This window comes from Centrocercus urophasianus, unplaced genomic scaffold, assembly GCF_019232065.1.
Source record: "Centrocercus urophasianus isolate 14NV4802_14NV808 unplaced genomic scaffold, USGS_Curo_1.0 seq_12, whole genome shotgun sequence".
NCBI lineage: Eukaryota > Metazoa > Chordata > Aves > Galliformes > Phasianidae > Centrocercus > Centrocercus urophasianus.
In genome coordinates, this window is record NW_024884364.1 from 20330402 (window position 1) to 20350234 (window position 19833).

The 19833-nt window shown below is 35.9% G+C and overlaps 1 protein-coding gene across 1 annotated transcript in view; it reads left to right on the plus strand.

Annotated features, from left to right (window-relative positions):
* The window catches only part of ROBO1 (roundabout guidance receptor 1), a 606013-nt gene that overhangs the window by 380683 nt on the left and 205497 nt on the right, over positions 1-19833 (plus strand). The window lies entirely within an intron of this gene.

Below are 19833 nucleotides of genomic sequence, written 5' to 3' on the forward strand. Positions count from 1 at the left end.
TATCATGCTCTTTGTATTTTGTGTTGCAGTGATTTCCTTCTTCTTGCTGAAACAGTTTCTTATTGTTTCTTCTTCCTGCAGTGTGTATGTGTTAAGAGTTCTACCATGTAATTCTATTTGTTCTGTTCACATTACGGTAATTTGTATCTTGTGTGAAACTAAATGTGAGGAGTGCTGTAGTAGTATTTTTAATTAAAAAAAGAAACCACAAAAAATTCCCCACAAAAATTATACATACTGAGATAAAATTTAAATGGTAGCGTGATAGCTACCCTGTAATCAAATAGAAATGCAGTTGTTCATGCTGAAATTTTTCATGAGGGAAGATAAATATGTAGATTTCTGTGTATATTTTTGGTAAGAGGACTTCTTTTGTTTTTCTTTCGAGCAATATTTATGTAGCCTGGACTTCTTCAGGAGATGCTGCATTGTCATATTTACTCAGGACATAATCATATAACCAGAGAATATGTAATTTCAGAGATAATTTTGGATAAAGTTTTAAACAGAAATTCCTTTTCCTTTCAAAATGAATGATGCTTTTGCAACTTCCATCTCTGGATTAAATTAAAGGCGCTTCAAGAATGCTGGAACTATGGGAACGTGGAAAACTCAGTTTTATTTTTCTGTTTAAAGACACACAGCTTGAAATCTTTCATAGTCTTCTGAAGGAGGTGTAGATATCTTAATTTATAACCTCAGTTCCAGGCACTTCTAAATGACATTTAGAGCATTATGTATGTATAATGGGAGCATTCATGACTGTGAAAGCTTTAATTTTGTGGAGTCTCAGCAATTATAAAATTCTGCTAATCAAAGTGAGGCATTGAATCTCTTGGGGCACTTTGTGGATATTTATTGAGGTGGTTGCCGACATTGCATTTCCCTTCTGTGGCAGTTAAATGGAGCAAATTTGGCTGTGCCTTCCTGCACCCCCATCACATCCCCGGTCTTCTGTCTGTTGGTGGCAGCTTCCAAAGCACCAACTTGTTCCATGTCGAATGCATGTTGAGCCCCATAATAAATCATCACTGAATGGCTGGCTCTGTACTTCTGTATTTAAAGCAGCCCTGAGCATTGATTAATGCGGCTTTTCACTCACCGAACAATTGCTGATGCACATATGCACATGACAACCTCTGCCAGTGCAAGAGATAGCTTTGTCCTGCACCCTGTATTTTCCCCCTCCTTTTCCCCACTGCTTTAAATTATTCCCTTCCTGGGCTAGCTCAGCTCAGCCCTCAGCTAATTGATTGCCAGGACTTCAGGTTGCCAGAATGAAGCCTGCACCCTTGGGGGTGATGAGGGCCTTGACAGGCCTCGCTGCTGGCTGGGGAGATTCCTGTGGCATATGGCTACAGCGTGCCATGGGGCTGCTTGGGGATTGGGACCCCAATTCTATTTGATTTGTAATCTAAGGGCTCAGTCTTTCTCACTATCTATCTTTCTGTATGTCTTTCTGTCGTAATGGATCATGAGCTTCAGTTTGCAGATGACAAAATGACAAAGATTTCTGACTTTTGCCAGTTCAGACTTGGAAGGCTGTGTTATGAATGGGGTTACGTGGATTCAGTACTTGTTTCACTTTTTGACAGGTTAGTTTTCCTCACTCATGGTTGTTTGCATACTTCTGCTTATTTAAAACAAATCTCTGTGACAACCCATATGGCCTTTCCTTGCCCTCAGACTGCACATCGGTTCGTTGGCCTCAATTAACATTTTGACCAATCTTGCACAAATCAGCCAATTAATGGAGCTGTGCCAGCGCAGAACAGAATAGCACTGTCGCTCATTTAAAAAGTTTTCCATGGTTTCTATTGCCTTTTTTTTAGTTCTCTTTATATATATATACACACACAATTTTACATATACCTGTATATGCAATTAGTTTTAAAATGATAACTCCTTAATGAAAATAAAATGATTATGCTCATAATAATGCTACATAAAATATGTCAGAGGAGTAAAACCAAAGGGACAGTGAGAAATATTTTAAGTTTGTACATCCTTGTAGGTTAAAGTATAAAACCACAATTGGCAGAGAATCTCCAGAAAATCTCTAGTAGGATGGGTGAGTATCAGTGGAGAACTGCGAGCGTGGTTATCCAAGGCAAAGAGGGAAGTGTGCGTGCTTTTAGTGTGCTCAGTGAGCATCATCCCCTTCCTGGGTAACAGGCAAGAAGAAACAAGGACTGGAATTAATGTGCTCCAGTGACACTTTTTCACTAGGATTTTGTTGCTCCCTGGGGCTCTGCCTTCCTCAGAGTTGTCACCCCGTATGCTCGCACTTGCTGATTTCAGGTCAGTGACATTACACTTGTTGGAGGCCAGTCCACGCTGAAGATGGATGCATCTCTTGAGACTGTCCCTGGCTGTCACGTGCCCTCCTGCCACACTTTGCCTCTGTAGGACTGGCACCCTCCGGGGAGGCTGATAGAGTGTTCCTGATGGTTGAGAATTGCTCTGCAATGTGCTCATGAGTAGAAGGGTTATTAGGAGCAAATTCTGTACGTGGGGATACCCAGCATGTTTCTCGCTGACTTTGATAAACCTCTTGATCTTACTGAGCATCGCAGGGTCTGTGTCCCAGGTGTCCCTGAACAGCTGTCTCTGCACGTGGTACTGGGAACGAAAAGGGGGCAGGGAGCAGCAGGGCAGGGGACATAGCCATCTGTAGAGAATGTCCCTTTCAGCGACATCAAGATCTTCACCAGATCCCAAGGTTTTACTAGATCCCAAAGTTTTTATTGCTTCGGTCATGTGCTTTAGCTCTTTAAATTTGGTTATTACAAATTCTTGTAGCATTAATTTAAATGTGTATAGATATATATATATGTGTATTATAAATAAACAAACAAAAAAGCAGCAGCTGTCCCTCTAATTCATTTTGTCCCCAGAACCAGAAATCTGCAATGATCACTTGTTTGAATACACATTAAAATAAAAAAAAATCTTTGCATATGTTTGCTAAAGTGTCTCAGGATAAGTGCTTTTTGTTGCAAACAGTGCATGTTAAAAAAAGGGAGTTTCAGTATAGTTTGTAACTCTAAACTCTGATTCCTTTTTGCCTTTTTCCATTTGTCACTGTTGATTTGCTCCATTCATGATGATTTTTTTCTTTTGGAAACCTGCATACTTACAGGGCTGTGTGTCTTTCCTCTTTTCATTTTTGTTTGCTATACATTTACTGTCTGAATCTTTTTCAAGCTAGAGAAAAGAAAAAAGCTCAGACCTACCAGTGTTTGATTGATGTGCCCATTATAAAAATTCATCTTTTGTATTTATCTATCAAAATGTTAATGTTCCAATTATATTTTAATGTGAATTTGACATGATGGAATGTAATAATTATGAAGTCTTGAATACCCTATGGCTTTGCCTGAACTTGTACCCAGTTTCAAACTGTATGTCCTGTTTCATACTTGCAAGTGCACTTTGATGCAAGAGGCAACAATATGCAAAATGGACTTTGTCTTCAAAGGTTGGTTTTGCAGCTCAGCTCTCCTGAATTTCAATATTTTGCATTCTGTATGATTTGAAGTTAACAATACAGAGAATGTAGATGCTCTTCCAGAAAACTGTTTTGAGGAGGAAGGCAATGAGAAAAAATTTCATTTAATGAGACTGTCTTTTTTGAGTGTGATAAGCTCATGACACTTCCTAAAGCAGTATTTAGAACCAAAACCGAAGTTTGTGTGAGACAATAGCAGTTTTCAAAACAGATTCACTATTGTATTTCTTTATTTTCACTTTGGAAGAGAAAGAAGAAACTGACTTGGGATATCCGTAGCCTTGTTCTGCCTTTTGTCAGCTGAACCACTGTTACTCCATCTTCCTACAAGTCTTCAGTTATTATTTCTTGACTGAAAATTTTACAGAATATGAGATTCAACTTCATTTGATTAAACTCTGCCAACATATTCCAAAGAACTCTTTGCAAAAACTGATTATATTGATAGTACGAAATATTGCAGTAGAACAGGAATAGTTATCAAATGTGAAAGGGTTTGTGGTAAGGTCACATCTACTTTTGCTTTAAATTATCTTTAGTTCAGCAGCTTGGCTTGAATTATTTTAGGTCTTCTCCTTCTGTCTTAGCTTCATCTGAAGGGAGCTCACTTCACACACTGCAGGTGTGTTACCTGTTGAAAATGGAAGCACTGTAAGTGAATATTTGTGGGAGTTCTTTGAAAAATAGACTTGTCTAAATGTAAACAGTGATATGCGCATGTGTTCTGAGGCATAGTAGGCAGAGGTCTGGTGTAACTCAGAATCCTTTATCTGTGGAACGTGACCTAGACAAGGAAATCCATGCTTAGTTTGAAAAATAAAGAATTAAGTGTTCTTGAATTTTATCTATTCCTAAATTACTTGTTTCTTTGTTTAATGCATCCTCTTTCCTACCAAACCTCCTACCTGATATCATATAAGGAAAGACATATATTACGAGGGATACTGGTAAAAAAGATATTCCTGGCTGCTTTATCATGTACCTTCACTTCTGCTGTGATTTTGGTACTATAAGAAAGAAGGCAGGGCCTAGAGGAAATCCATTTATCCACTGTATTGCTATTTTCTTCCATGTGAGCTCATACTGGAGTCTTGCGAATTATTTAGGGAAATTCCCTTTCATGTGGATATTCTTGTAAGCTGTCTATGAATCACAGCACAAGCTTGTTTTGGCATTCTGTCAATAAGATAGATAGTTTCACTCTGCTCAGAAAGGGACTGTTGATAAAGGAATCCTAAGGCTGTGTCCAAAACTGGATTTTCTCTGAATTAGTATATTATACTACCTTCTTGAGCTCAATATAATCATCTCTTTGCCTATGTCCATCAATTTGTATTCACTGAAGGATTTAGAAAATTGGATCAGATGCAAAGTTAAAGCTTAAGCTGTTGGTTAACAATGGAAGCATTTCATAAACAACAACAAATGTAGATACAGTGGCTTTTGGCTGAAGCTAAAAATAAATAAATAAACGGTAATTTTGCTCCATTGCTGATATCTGCACCCAGCCATAAGCTTCATGCCTATCCTAATTAACTTCATGCTGCTGAGCAGATTGAGAATGGCTCTAGTCAGCGCTAAAAATGCCTGGAAACATGCTGTTTTACAGCCGTATGCAAAGTTGCTGAATTTTTTTAAATCACTGCCAAAAGCCACAAGACATAGATGCATATGTTTCATGCTAATCACAAAATAATAAGGTAATTGATATTCAACAATTTAGAACAACAAACAGAACTCATGCTATAAATCTAGCTGGCTGGTTTTAATTAATACTAGTGTCCACAGCTTGAGTGGAACTAGAGAGGAAGTGGCAGGAACTTGGTTTTCCCCAAAATGTTGATAAGACGCTTCAGTAGCTCTTCATGTCTTCAGGAAGACAACTGTCATCTTTCTTCTCTTGCCCGCTCTAAATCTGAGAGGCAAAGGCAAGATTGTAGGAAGGTTAAAACTCTGGAAAGATTTTTCTTTGTTTCTTTGTTTCTTTGTTTCTGCTTAGTGATTGCTTCTTAAGGACCTTACTTCAGAATTTGTCTAGATGATGATGATTTAAAACTAGTTATACCTATCCTAAGGGTGTTTGTGTGGCACCTCTGTTATTCTGTATTGTGAATAAACTGATGGTAGAAGTAGTTGTATTGTTAATGGAAGGAAGAAGAAAAAAAAAAAAGAAAATATCATTTTCTAGAAGGGAACAGAAAAGGTTCTGGCTCTGACATAATAGACATAGTTAATATTCAGAAATAGCTGTTGAGCTAAGGGGGATTTTATGGAGGATTTCTAGTTGCTTTAGTTCTCCAGTACATAGTATTCTAGCATGAGATGCCAACGATTGTATACAACTTGGAGGGCACATCTTCAATTAAAACTCATATTTTAATAAAATTGTAGAATGGTTTAGTTTGGAAGGAACCTTAAAGATCATTGAGCTCCAACAGTTCTTCTGTGGGCTGAGTTGTCAGCTATTCAGTTTTAACTTCTAGGTACTGGACAGTAACTTTTAGGGAAAAAAAAAATACGTATGTGTAATTCCTTTCCCTTTTCTGGAAGGCTGCTGGGAACATTCTGCTGTGTGACGCATTATACCACTTTCATTGTTTGCTCAGCTTGATTAATTTGGTTTTAGGTTTTGTCTGTGGATGTTTTTCTATATGATGAAGAGCCTTTATCTTGTCTCCATATTCCAACTGTCCTTCCCAATAGTACTGATAACCTCATAAAACTTAAAATTCTATTATGTGATCTTAGTGTAAGGATTGTCGCAAAGGCCTGAAAGGATTGTTTTAGTATTTCCAAGGAAATGCTTTTTCCTTGGAATAACAGTCATGATAATGCTTTTTAAAAGCTATGTTCAAGAACGAGCTTGGGTGATTTTTCTCCTGGAAATGCTTAGGAAATTAAGACTTTGCTCAGTTGACCAGATTAAGTAGTTATTATCAGAGGGAAAAGGCTAAAGGGCATGAACATGGAAAGTACATTTTCTCAGCACTTGTGTTTTGACATCCTGCGTGTGACAATCTAGTAAAAATCCTTTGCTCATTTTTAGTTATCCTTGATAATTAGAATGCATTTTTTAGAAATTGCATGGTTTCTGAGGCAATTATAAGAAAATTATTTTTGTGTCTATTCCATCTCTCATGTTAAACTGAGAATCATGTATTATTTTGCTTAACTGATGTATTGGTCTGGAGAAACTCTCACAAAAATTACCGGCTGAACTGAAAAATCCCAGCCTGTTCTTTTTCTTCTGTCCTGATGAAATGTCTTCATTGGTTCAATATTGGTACAAACAATTTCCAAAAGGAAATAACTACAAGGGATAGATCTTTCAGTGGCTACTAAAAACATGAGTCTAGATGCAAATACTTTCATATCCGCATTTTCTGGCTGCCAGAAGCTGAGTTCTCTATTGATGAAGCAGTCATTCTGCTAGAGGTGTAACATAAGGGTCTTCAGCTCACCACTAGTGGGGGTGCAGGCAGTGTTGACCTTTAGCCTAGTCCTCCAAGGAAGTTTTTTGTATTCCAGTGATTTAAAGGTAGAGATGAGCTGAAGAGGCTGATGTTGAAACAACAAAGAGGATTATAATATGTGGCATTTTTTAAATATTCAAGAGAGTTCAAAAAGGCATATGAAGTGTACAGCCTGGAGTCAAACTGAAGTGTCTTTACACCATCCTTGAGTCTTTCAGACTCTTGTTGCCTCAGGCTCTGGTTCATTACTTAGATGACCTGCTGGGTCCATTTTCCCAAAGACGCAGAAGCCTCGGGAACCTCAATGTAGAACTGTCAGCTTGTGAAGTAAACATATAGCTTTTTTTTTTTTTTTTTTTTTTAAGACAATTTAAATGTGGTACTTAAAAACTTGGTTAAAAGGAAATGTGGTACGTTATTAACACTAAAGAACTGATGACTTGCTAGAGATGATCACTGGGGAGATGTGCTGTAATTCTCCCACTCTTCTGTTGTTGGCCATAAATTTAATTTCCTATGACTATTTCTTGTAAATGCTTGATAAATTAAGCCTAACTCTATCCCTTATAAATTGACCTTTGAGAGAGGGGAAGGAGAAGTCTGCAGCGCATTACTTCTGTGTTCTTCATTCAAATCTGTGGCCATGGTAAATAATTCAACTCCTGTGTTTGCCGTTCTGTAGTGAACTTCTTGTGTCTGTACCTTCTGGGGATTCGTCTGTCAGTAACAGAATAAAATAGGCCTTGTTTACTGTTTCTGCTGCTTCTACAGGGCTTGCGTACCAGCGCTCAGCAATGCCTCTAGACCCTGCCAAGGCTCATAATGGCAAAGTCATGAGTGTGGGGTTCTTAACAAACAACAGTTATGGAGAAAATGAAATCTAGAGTATTATTCCAAGTGCAAATAGTTCATTTATCTGTCCTGAGAGCTTTGTTAATGTTATATTTCTGAGAACATAATAATAATATGAAGTTGTAAAAAAACAGGAAACCTAGATTGGCAGAGACTGTAATAATTAAGTTCAGTTAAGATGAGTGTAAAAATAGAAGTGAAAAGTATGCTTGGCAGGGTGAGGGGAGAGAAACAGTTAGTTTCCAGCTCATTTCTTGTTTTTTTTTTTCTGTAGAAAGTTAAAAATAAAGTTAAGCTAAAAATAATGAATTTCAACAGGTTTGTAAATCTTCTACTGGTTTGAGTCAGTGGATATTTCAAAGCCAGTTAAGTTTTATATGTACACACATGCATATATGTTTATATGAAAAATATACGTATTCCAAAATCTTCTGGCTGTGACTAATAACATTTTATTTACCAGTAAACATTACTGTGTTTTTATCCGCACCACTGATGATTGAAATTTGCCTTTAAGTTGCATTGCAGACAGAACTTTGATTTCCATTTCTTCCCAAACGTAAGCTTTCCAGCAGAGGTTTTTACGCAGTGATTCCAATTGTTTTGTTGTTATTCTTGCTTTTTGTTTGTTTGTTTGTTTGTATGTATTGTATGTCCACAGGAAAACTGAAGTTCAAGTCGAGGCTGGACCAAAAATAAAAAAGGCTGAAAAATTTATGGAAGAGAAAATACTGCGGAAGTTTGGTGCTGCAGTGCTTAATGTTGTGCAAATACGAACTTTGCATAGGATCTATGTTACTTGGGTGTAGTACAGATTCATGTATTATGCATACAGATTCATGTATGCATAAAGAAAATGAACAGTTGAATATGGGACTCCCCACCCAAAGCAGCCAAAGTTATTCTGTGTTGTTTAGCTTAAATTTAGCACTTGAACACTCCTACTGATCAGCATAGTAGAAAATAATGCTTCTGGAAAGCAGTCTCTTCTCAGATGCTGTACCTATAGTTTAAAAGATCAGTCTGGAGATTCTTTAATAGTTGCATTCTTTCTTACTGTTTGCTATTAAACATGTAGAGTTTTTTGTCAGTTCTTATTATTGCTCTCCAGTGTTGCTGACTTGGGCTACTCAACCAAAAAAGATATCTCAAAAAAATAATTTCTGTGAAAAAGTTTAAAAGCAAACCCAATTTAAAAAAAAAAAAAAAAAAAAAAAGGCCAAACATTTTCTTTGATGACTTTTTCAAGCTGTTAGAATTTTTTTGTGTGATGTGGATAAGCTAGGTATTTTAAAATATATGTTACTGTAGCTGAATGATCAAGAGGGAAGCAGCATGGCAAGTACCCAATTCTAGGCAGTTCTTTGGCTCACAAGGCAAGCAGGGAAAATTTTAATGTGGTGCCACCTTGGCTCTCTAGCATTGAGTTGGCTTTCAGAACAGTGAGAAAAGCTTCACCATACCGGTGTACAATGAGATAATGAGATGCGTCTTCTAGGTGAGGTACTGAAAATGGAGATAAAGTTGCTTTCCCTTTGTTGGTTTCTTTCTCGTGGTCATAAAAAATTAAAAATAAAAGAAATTTTCTAAGGATAGCAGTCATCTTGAAAGAGATTTTTGTCATCAAAAATATGTTTTTATTTTTCTAATTTTTGGAAAAAAAAAACAAAGCAAAACAAAACAAAAAGCCTTATTTACCTTGCACTTCTTTAGATTTTATTGCACTCACTGTCAAGCTTTGTGCCCTTGACTTTAAATGTATGTATACGATGTTAGTGACAATTTTCTCTGTGTAAACATTTAAAGAGCAAATAGCGGTGTGTCGCAAATAGTAAGTGGAATTTCTGAGGTGAATACCCTATAGGTAATGTGGACTTGAAAAAGCATTCCAGCAGAATGCTGGCTTTTCCATGGCTGTCTCTGGTACTCACTTGTCCTTAGCTTTGCTCAGAACTGTGCCATCAGTATTTCCTTCAAACTATTGGAGAAGCAAATAAACCTTGCCTCTACTGGGATTAATTTGCTTCAGCCTGAAGCAGCAAATCTCTTCTGGCAACCATTCATAAACTGAGTAAGCAGCATCCCTGCATCTGTTGGCAACGCGAGCTCATTAAAGAAGTCAGTGTTTGAGAAGGCACTAAAGTGTAAAGGCTGGGAGACTGAGTGTGAGACTTTAACAAGTGAGAGCTATGATTTTAAACATGCTGCAACTACTGTTCACGTTGTGGAATGTAGACATAGTATTTGTTGTCTTCTTTAATATTTATGTAGCTCAGCTGGAAGACCAAAAATCATTATGGTGTGAGAAATTTGTTCATTCTGGCTTGACCAGTAACTGAATATTTTCTTGATTAAAGTTGTAGTTTTAATTTTAATGAATTACTGAAACTTCAATCAAAGCAGATCATTTTAGTAAATTTAGTATTTAGTATTTTTCAGAGATAGTTTAAATCTGTTTTAAGTAATAAAATAACTTATCTTTATGGATGGCTTTTTATAGCTGGATGGCCAGCTATACTTACCAAATTACTTTGAAACTTTATTTCATATAATCAGGCTTTTAGTCTGCAGTGCTACTACTAAGCACGGGATAACACTGAAAATCAATTATGTTCAGTGCTGTAATCACATGGAATAACTCAATGTTTACTGGCTTCAGACATTTCCTCTTACAGTTTAATTACAGCACTACAGTGATCATCTTTATTACTAAACAGTGCTTTTGAAAGGTATGTGGACTTTACCTGAGCACCCAAATGATCCTGTCTTGGGAATGTAACTGCAGGGTTCTGGAGGCTGAAAGTTCCCTTTCTGCTGACTTTTCCTGCAAAACCTTCCTGTATTACTTTGACTTTTTGTATGGCATTCTCCTAGCTATACCACTGGAATGACTGTAGGCATTATATTTAGTATTTCCGTAGTCTGGAAATATGTACTGCTCTTGCAGAAGGATGCTAGCTTAGCTTCAAACTGGGAAATGCTTTCAGAAAACAAATCTTTAAGTCTGTGATAGATAAAATGTACACATGTATTCAGTCAAGAAACAGTCTAGCTGCATAATTGTGATTCATGACCAGTATCACATTTTGATTTTTTTTGTGAGAGTGAACTACCAGCAGCTGTTACAGAAAAGGTTAAAAAAAAAAGAAAAAATGTATTGAGTAAGTTAGATAAATAAAGCCCATCTGTTTGTAACTATTTGGTGAGCCAAAAAGAAATGTATTGCATACTTTTTTCTGAGTGAGTTTTAGCTCTTAAATTTCCTGTCAATTTGTTTAATATAAAATAAGCTGTTGAAATTTGTCAGATTTAGTGTTCAAAATACAAAGATCTGATTTTCCTTTCAGGGTTCTGGTTGCGTGTTGTTACTAGCATTCATTAATTATCCTGCGATTAAGAAAAATGATGTTGCAAACAGAAACAGTTTTAAATTGATGGTGAAGCCTGTTAGTTAGTGACTGTTTTAATAGAAGGTATCTTTGTACATTTATCACTTCTATTTCTAAAATTATTTGGTTCCAACTGGATCTTGGGATTTTTGTATAGTTGAACTCTTTTTATATATTCACTACAGCTTTTACTTATGTTTATACCTCATTTATTTTGTTTAAGAACTACTTAAGTGCTTTTATCATTTGGTTTTCTATTGTTGGTGCCAAATCCTGAAAAATTGGTCCCCGTAGTGTGCTGCAGCCATTAAATACTGGTCTGTTGCAGAATATCATTTGAACATATTAAAATGTGATTCATCTAGTGCCAAGTTTATTCACAAGCTTTGTGCTGGGCCAAGCATTATACATCACGGAAAGAAAAAGGAAAAGACACAAGCTCCCGTGGGTAGAGTTGGACAACCTCTGTGAGGTTTGTCTGCACCGGATCCAGTAGGGTGCTGCTGTCCTTTTTTTCTGTTCTTCACTTACAGCTTTTTGAGAGTGGCCAAGGGAGCAGGCACTTGAACATGTGAGCTAACAGAACTTATGTGGTCCTAATCCTCTAATTAGACTATCTTGCACAGATGGTATTTAAATTCTTTTTTGTGTGTGAAGAAAGCATGTGGTAACAATATTCATGAATTTTTATAAGATCAAACATGCTACTTAGGTTTTGCTTGCATATTTCTTAACCTTGTATTTGGGCCAGACCACTGGGTGGAAACAAATGTGAAATTGAACCTAAGTACACAATGAAATTCTTACCAAATCACTTTACAGCATGCAATAAATAAGTAAAGGCATTGCACTACACCAGTGGTATTTGCGACAAGGCAACAATCTTTTTTCATTATCTTGGTCATTGACCCCAAAACTAAAATTCAGTGAAGTTTGCTTTATTGCACTCATTCCAATGCTATATCCAATAGGATTTTATAATGAAGCTATGCTTAATTTTTTTTAAGTAATAAGCACTTCCAAAGATATTCCAAATTGCCAAATTTAAAATATACAGTAGGTTAATTCTCTACAGAATGATTTAAGCAATTTTAGTCACTGTGTTTAAGTAATGTTGGTGTCAGAGAGATGCATTTTTAAAAAGCATTTGCACTGGAAATTTGTACATTGGAAGCCCATTTATTTATTTATTTATTATTTTTTTAAGTAGCTATCACTAATGAGAAAAACTGCATACTGGCGACATATCTCACAATGACAGTGTCCTGCATTTCCTTTTGCATCACCATGGAACCATCAAATAATACATAAGTAAAACCTTATAAAAGTTAAGACTTCATAGAATCGTAGAATGGCTTGGGTTGGAAGGGACCTCAAGGATAAAGAAGCTCCAACTCCCCTGCCGCATTCAGGGCCACCAACCTCTAATATTCGACCAGGCTGCCCAGGGCTCCATCCAACCTATGGATGGGTTGCTGAGTTTAAACCTTATACTGGTCTTGCCGATTACAGTGACAGTTTCACATTCTGTCTGGCATATACAGTGGTGCAATTAGAATCAGTTTGCAGCTTTTAAATTGTCCAAGGTGGATGTGCCATCCCTCCATAACTGAAAAGGAATACTTCTGGTGTTTTGATGAAAACCCAGATTTACCACTTTTTGTTTGTTTGTTTGTTTTTTAATGTTACTGAACTTCTCTGAAGTGTCTAAGAGATTCTTATGAGAACTTTTAAGAGAAAGGCAGCAGGCATGCAAGTACATTCAGAGTGCAGAAAAAGAAGATAAAGAGAGGAAAAAGTCAAGTAATTAAGGAGAGGTAAAGAAAAGTTTATAGATAACTCTTAAAACTAAATATTATGAATCTCATAATAACAGAATTTGAGAGCATTATGTGAATCCTTGTATTTTAGATGTTATGCTGAATAGAATATAAAGTTAAAAGACTTGGGAGGAATGCTGTGAGAATACGTATTACAGCTACATGAATTGAAGTTCAAATTTCAAGTGTTGGTATGTGTGCTGTTCCACAGTTCAAAATGTTGAGTTTTGTTTCCAGTTTCCTGGCCCTCCAGTAGAAGGAAAAGGCTAAGAAATGTTTTGCATTGAGAATTATAAATTAACTCCATTCTCTCCTTACATGAGGCTTATTTACAGATTTTTATATTCACTTCAATATGTTTAGCATCTTACATATCTAGAAAAGTTAATAGGAAGGTATTTGAGTTAAACATACAAAACTTGTCATTTCGTGTATTATTTTAGAACATTTAAGAAAATGTCTTATGTGCTTCTTAAGCAGAGATAATGCGCACCATTTTTAGAATGGATATTTAAAACATGACTGTTGTGACTGTTTTGTATTGTAGACAAAGTTGTAATTCTCATTTGGTAACTGTGGGTATGGCTGGTTTTTGCTAGCTCTCTGAATGTTACCATAGTCTGTCTCAGATGATGTGCACTGTAAGAATTTCACAGAACTTATCTTCAGAACTAACTTGTCTGCCAGGCAGATGAGAACAGGCAGGATTTGAAAGCTCTATGTTTGTTGTGAGTGAACTTATCAGGGTCATGTTTGTCAGCTAGCTGAAGGGTTGTCCTGGAAAAAGTGCCAACAGGAAATACGAATGACAGCTGTTCAGAAAGAATTGTAAAGCACATCTCTTGAATTAATCTCGTATCAGTCCTGTTAAATGATCTGTTTTTAAAGACCTGCAACATTGGAGGTTCCACTGTTGCAGGTGTTGTCCTTGTTTCTTGAATGGCTATGCATGCCAGTGTTGATTACTATTCAAACAGGTAATGAAGGACTACTATCTCACTTACAACCACTCAATATCCTTTCCAAAATTTCTTCTTGTTCAATATACTAGTACTAAAAATACTCCGGACTAAACTGTTTTCTTAAAAAGGAGTTCTTTATATACTGAATTGTACTTACCTTGCTTTTTGGAGGCAGACAGGTGTTTTCGAACAGCACGTATGACAAAGTTTCCTCCAGAAGAAAAATCATGGGACTATGCCACAGTCATGGAATCACTCACTGCAAGGACAAATAGCTGTTTTGTTTGCCAGGTGCATTACACAAAGATGAATTAATTCATTTGGATTTAGTCACAGTGGGCAAGAGGAAGATCACTGTGTTTAGAGATCAGATTTTGCTGATTCAGAAGCTGGTTGGCAAGGCTCCTGCTATTGAGGTGTCTGATTTTTAATCTCAAGAAGGAACTATGGGGATTGGATAGAAGTGTGAAAGGAACATTGAAACTGATTAACTTTTCAAGCAATTGTTGAGAGATCCCTGCGGTATTGAGAAGTTTATGTAGCAGCCTGGGAAAAAAAGGGAGGCCTGATCTGAGCATCGTACTGCAGACCGAGCTTCAGTCGATGGACAAAGGAATATGGACGACTCAGAAATAAGATCTAACAGTGTAGCTAACCCATCTATTGCTCTTTTGGAGGAAAAGAGACAGCAAAATCTGATATCTCCATAGGGAGATAATACAACAAACAAAAAATCCTTCTGAAAGTCACACAGTAACCACAGTTCTCTTGAAAAGGTGAATAAAGTAAATAAAATGTAAGAGTAACATCTCTTTATCAGGCAGTTTTTCTTTTGTAAAGCAAGAAGAACATTCAAACTGACAAAAATGAGACGGGAGATTTTTTTAATTGACTTTGATAATTTAATGAAGTTGTTCTAGAAGTAATTTAATGACTAAAGAGTTTTTGCAAGTAGGGGAGTGGATGCTTTTTCTTAGGTCTGCATTCTTTTTCCACCAGCACTGAAAGATTTAATGGGAAAGTGGAAATTTCAAAGTGAAATTAGATGCTTAAATTAAAAAATTATCTACATTAAAAGGAAACCACATTGGCTGTTGCTCAGTACTGTGTAAAGTAGCAAGAAAGAAAATATATTTTTAGCCCTCTGCAATAGCTAGGAAAGCTACAAAGAAGCTGGTATTAAAAAGCAGAGTTTGAAAAGCATATAATAATAGCAGATATATCTTTTTTTTTTTTTTTTTTTCTGGTGGGAAAAATAAATCTGTTTGTAAATGTGAGAAGAAACAGTTATTTTACACAATTTTTGTAATACTTTTGATACGTCTGATATCAAAAATGTTTGAGTTGCAGCAGCAGAAGATGGGGCAATTCAAGAAGTGGATAAGGCAAGTTTTGTGAAACCAGTAATTAGGGCAGACTTTAATGAGAAGCACCACATGTCTTGGGATTATATCTTGTAAAGAGGTGAAGTTACATACAAATCTTCCTCTGCTCTACAGCAGTGACAGCATTAAAAATGTGAGGTTTTATGTTCTAGGCAGAGAAGCAAACCCCAAAGGACCTGCCTGTCTTTAAATTAGTCTGTGGTTTATGGTAATGATCCTTTATTATGAATTTGTTTCTCTGTAAGCTGCTGGCTAGGATCACCCTTACAAAGGGAGGACACAAGATGCCTGCTTTAGTGATGAGGTTTAAGATTGTTTTCCTCAGCATTTCTGTTACCTAATGACAGAGAACTTTCTGCTATATATGCTGACTTGAAGCTTTTTTATTCAGCACGATGGCTTTTCTTCATCCTACTCTGAATATGTTACTCCCCTATCAGCAGTCTGATGAAAACTGCTGCATTTTGGTGTTAAGAAAAAGAGATTAAACCAGCACTGCAAAGGCCAGGCACCCCATAATCCTTGCCATTGCTATTTTATTTCAATAGTGAATATGACAGTGGGACCATGAAATGGAACTGAGATGAAAAGGGTCTGTGTAAGATCATTTGTGTAATATTTGGAAATTCATTTATTTGTATATTGATTTTCATTTAGCAGCTGAATACCTGATCACATGTCCCTCACTCTTTTTAATGATAGTATATTTTAAGGGAAAGAAATATCATTCTATCATTAGTTGACATTTTTCTTTTCTTAATTTTAAATTACAGTCTTCTGGCAGTCTTATATGGTGGTATGAATCTACAAATATTTCTATCAGGACTTTACCCAATAAAAAGGAGAAAATAATTTTCAATTCTGTGTTAGTATAAGCTAGTAGTCCAGTGCTAGAATGAGGAACAGAAGGTCCTGCAGTTAAGGTGAATAGCAGAAATGACAAATATAAGCAATTATCTTACTAGTTAAAAGTGCCTGCAATGAGAATATATATGAAGATCTCAGAAGATGATTGATCTCTGGTGAGACCCAGCTTAAAAATGTTTTATGGATTCTGTTGTTAAGGAAGCATTTGTGCCATTATTGAAAGTGTATGTAAGATTTCATCTGCAATGCTGCATACAATTTTTATCTCACGTGAGACATAAATTGAGACTGGAAGTGATGCTAGGAAGAGCTGCAAGAATGGCGAGAATGACCAAAAATGGTTGTAAGGAGAGAACTGTAAGAGCATCTTAGCTTAGTGAAATTGTGAAGTAAAAAATCTATAATGTCAGTGGTGTGGAAGATGAATCTCTCCGTTGAAGACTGTATTTTAACAAGAACAAATGAATAGAAAATTTCTGTCAGTAAGACCTGCCTAAAGTTACAAAAAGAGGTTTTAAATATCAGAAATGGTTTTGATTTGGCTTTTTGGTTGGAGTACAAGAGGATAACTTTTTAATACAGATCCAATACATTTATTAGAAGGTTTATATGCTTGGTATTGAAACTAAGGACTAGACTTTTTAATCCAGAACACCCATATTAATCACTTGTTGTTATGAAGTATGTGATCAACAGGATAAATTTTTGAATGGAATTTATCAAGAATCATATTCCAAAAACTGATTTATTTTTTTTTCTTTTTTTTTAATGTACTTAATTTTACTTGAATTTCATTAAAATTTCTGCACTGTAAGACAAAACTGTGTATCCTGATAGTGAGATGGTTGGTGTTTTTCGCTTCAAGTGAATGTCATGTACTGGAAAGTGTATGACTCTATTGCCTTATAACATGTGGTTAACTATTATTTCTAGTATATATTTTGCTCCCAGCTTGGTCTGAACATGCATAATTGCAGGTAATGGAAGACAGCTGTGATGTACCAAACATACTTTTTCCCTTTTATCTTTTGTTTGAATGGATAATATCACTGACTGTCCTGTCCCTGACTGTGAAATCTGTACTTAAAGTTGTAATTCAAATTATGTTGAAAATCTCTTTTTTGTTCTCTTATAAATTTCTTGCTAGGAGCTGAAGCCTGATATTCTTTTTTCTTCTTGTTCTTTTGATTCTTTTGACAATTCTTTTTATTGATTTATAAAAGACTATATATGTATACATAAAAGACTATATACATATACACACACATATATAATACATCTTAGATATATGTGTTTATGTAATATATGTCTCATAATAGTATATTTTAAAATTTTGGAGAAGCCTGCATCAAGGACTCAAAATACCCAAGTCATTTTACAAATTTTTTACAATATAGATATTTCACTATAAAAAAAAAAAGCAGTTTCTGTGGCACCACATAGTTTTTCATAGTTTTTACCGGCTTTATTTTACTGAGAGTCTCTCAAATTCTTATTATGCATGTTGTCAATTAAACACCTCTAGTGATTATTTTCTATATATTCATCAGATAACTGTTGAACTGTTCGTTTCTGCTGTTCGTGTACTAATCTACAATGTATGCCCAATCTATCTTTGGTGTCCATCTTTAAAAAAAGAAAGAAAGAAAGAAAGAAAGAAAAAGGTATTTCAGAGACCATATATTTATTTTGTTTCTTCCTAATGGGATTTTGCATAACTGTTTGATTAACCAGGTAGCCTCAATCAGAAAGTTGTGACCTCTGTCACATGAAGTGCAAGATGAATTCTTTGTGCACTCATGGAACTTGTACTAGAACAGTCTTACGTGCAGAGCAATCTTGCACATTCCAGGTTTTTAATTTTCTGTGTTTTTGTAGAAAGAAATCAAAATAGTTTTATTACTGTCTTCCAAACTTTAAATTTAACTTGGATGTTTTGCAGTTATGCCCTTCTATATTGTAAATGCCCCTGAGTCTTATCTAATAGGTTAACTAAGTTCATAGTAAATAGGCTCTCTGGTGGGAGAGGATTTGCTAAACTGGATACAGCCCAAAACATGCATATTGTGAACATGAAAACTTAGAATTAATGTATTAGTAAAATTTGAGATATCCTTAACCACCTCTGAATATTAAGCATAACTGATGTACTTTAATGTGGTTGCCTAGGTGTTTGGGTGTTTTTAATCACCATTTATATAGCGTAGTTTAAAAGGCTTCTCCTCCAAGTCATTTGGTCTTTTTTTCATGAGAGCAGTTTTAATGGTTTTGCCTGTGAACATACACATATGTTCCACTGCTTAATCTTCTGTCTTTTGAAATGTGTATGCAACCAGTTGGATGCTGGTTGCTTTCTTCAAGGTTGCATTTCCTAGCTGAAAGAGTGTCAGCCTTAAACTAGTCATTCCAAGTCTTCTGAAGCTTTCACTAGTACACAGCTAGCAAAGCAGTAAAAATTTATTCCTTATGCAAGTATTCCTGGCCTGTGGCCTGTTCTCTCTGAAATGAAGGATGTTCGCAGTGAAATCCACATTTGCACTCAGCTATTTATATCTTAAAAGCTGATACTGTTGCAATTATTTTCTTGTCATTAGAAGGAGATGGCAACTTTTTTTTTTTCTTTTTTCTTTTTATTTTTGCAATGAAAAGTGCAAGTTTAAACAGAAATAGGTTTTGTTTAGCAATATGCCTCCTCAGAAATAAGTTTTGTTTAGCAGTTTTCAGTGGGACAACTTGCCTGCTCGGAAAGGTTGATCTACATCAACCTTTTTTTGGCTTTGTGGGCTACTTTCCAAAACTTCAGCCAGAGCTTTGGTGTAAGTGTTACTTCATCCGACTGCTCTGAAACTTGTAATGATAAATCACTTCACTTGATGGTGAGACTGTCCAACTCTCAGAAAAGAAATGTAACCTTGTTTTCTCCTCATGTGTGTGTTTAAACATTTCATCTCAGAAGTGCCACTGACTTGATTGTTTTATTGACTGTGACTCTTTGCACGGTTCATCTGGCAAAATTGAATCCTCAGCAGCAGAGATGAGTGGCTGGGGATGCATCTCAGCAGAGAGCTTTCTTCACATATCTGTCCCTCGATTATCATTCTGAATATGTAATTCCAGTAAATGTTTTCCAAACTGTAATTGGACATTTTAAATCCAATTGTTTAGTTCACATTAAGCTATGAAATCTCTTCCCTTATCTCTGATTCAACTCCTTTGGCTTGTCCTACAGATATTTGTTTATTTGCTGCTCTGAGATGGCCTCAGTTTCTCTCGCCTATATCCTCATGCTTTGTTTAGGTTAAAGACTATCTTGTATGAAAGCAGTCAGTAGTGACTCTTTGTTTCTGAAGAGAAACAACTTCTGTTTTTTGTTATTTAGTGAGATGTTCCTAGGACTGTGTAGTGTGCCTGGTTGACACACAGCTACCAGCACATATGTGACCTGTAGAGATGAAGTTCTAAAAAGACAAATCTTATTGGACAATTATAGAAATGAATAGACTTAAATGACATTTCTTAAAAAGAGTAACTTCCCAAATTTTTGCTTTTTTTTTTTTTTTTTTTTTTTTTTTTA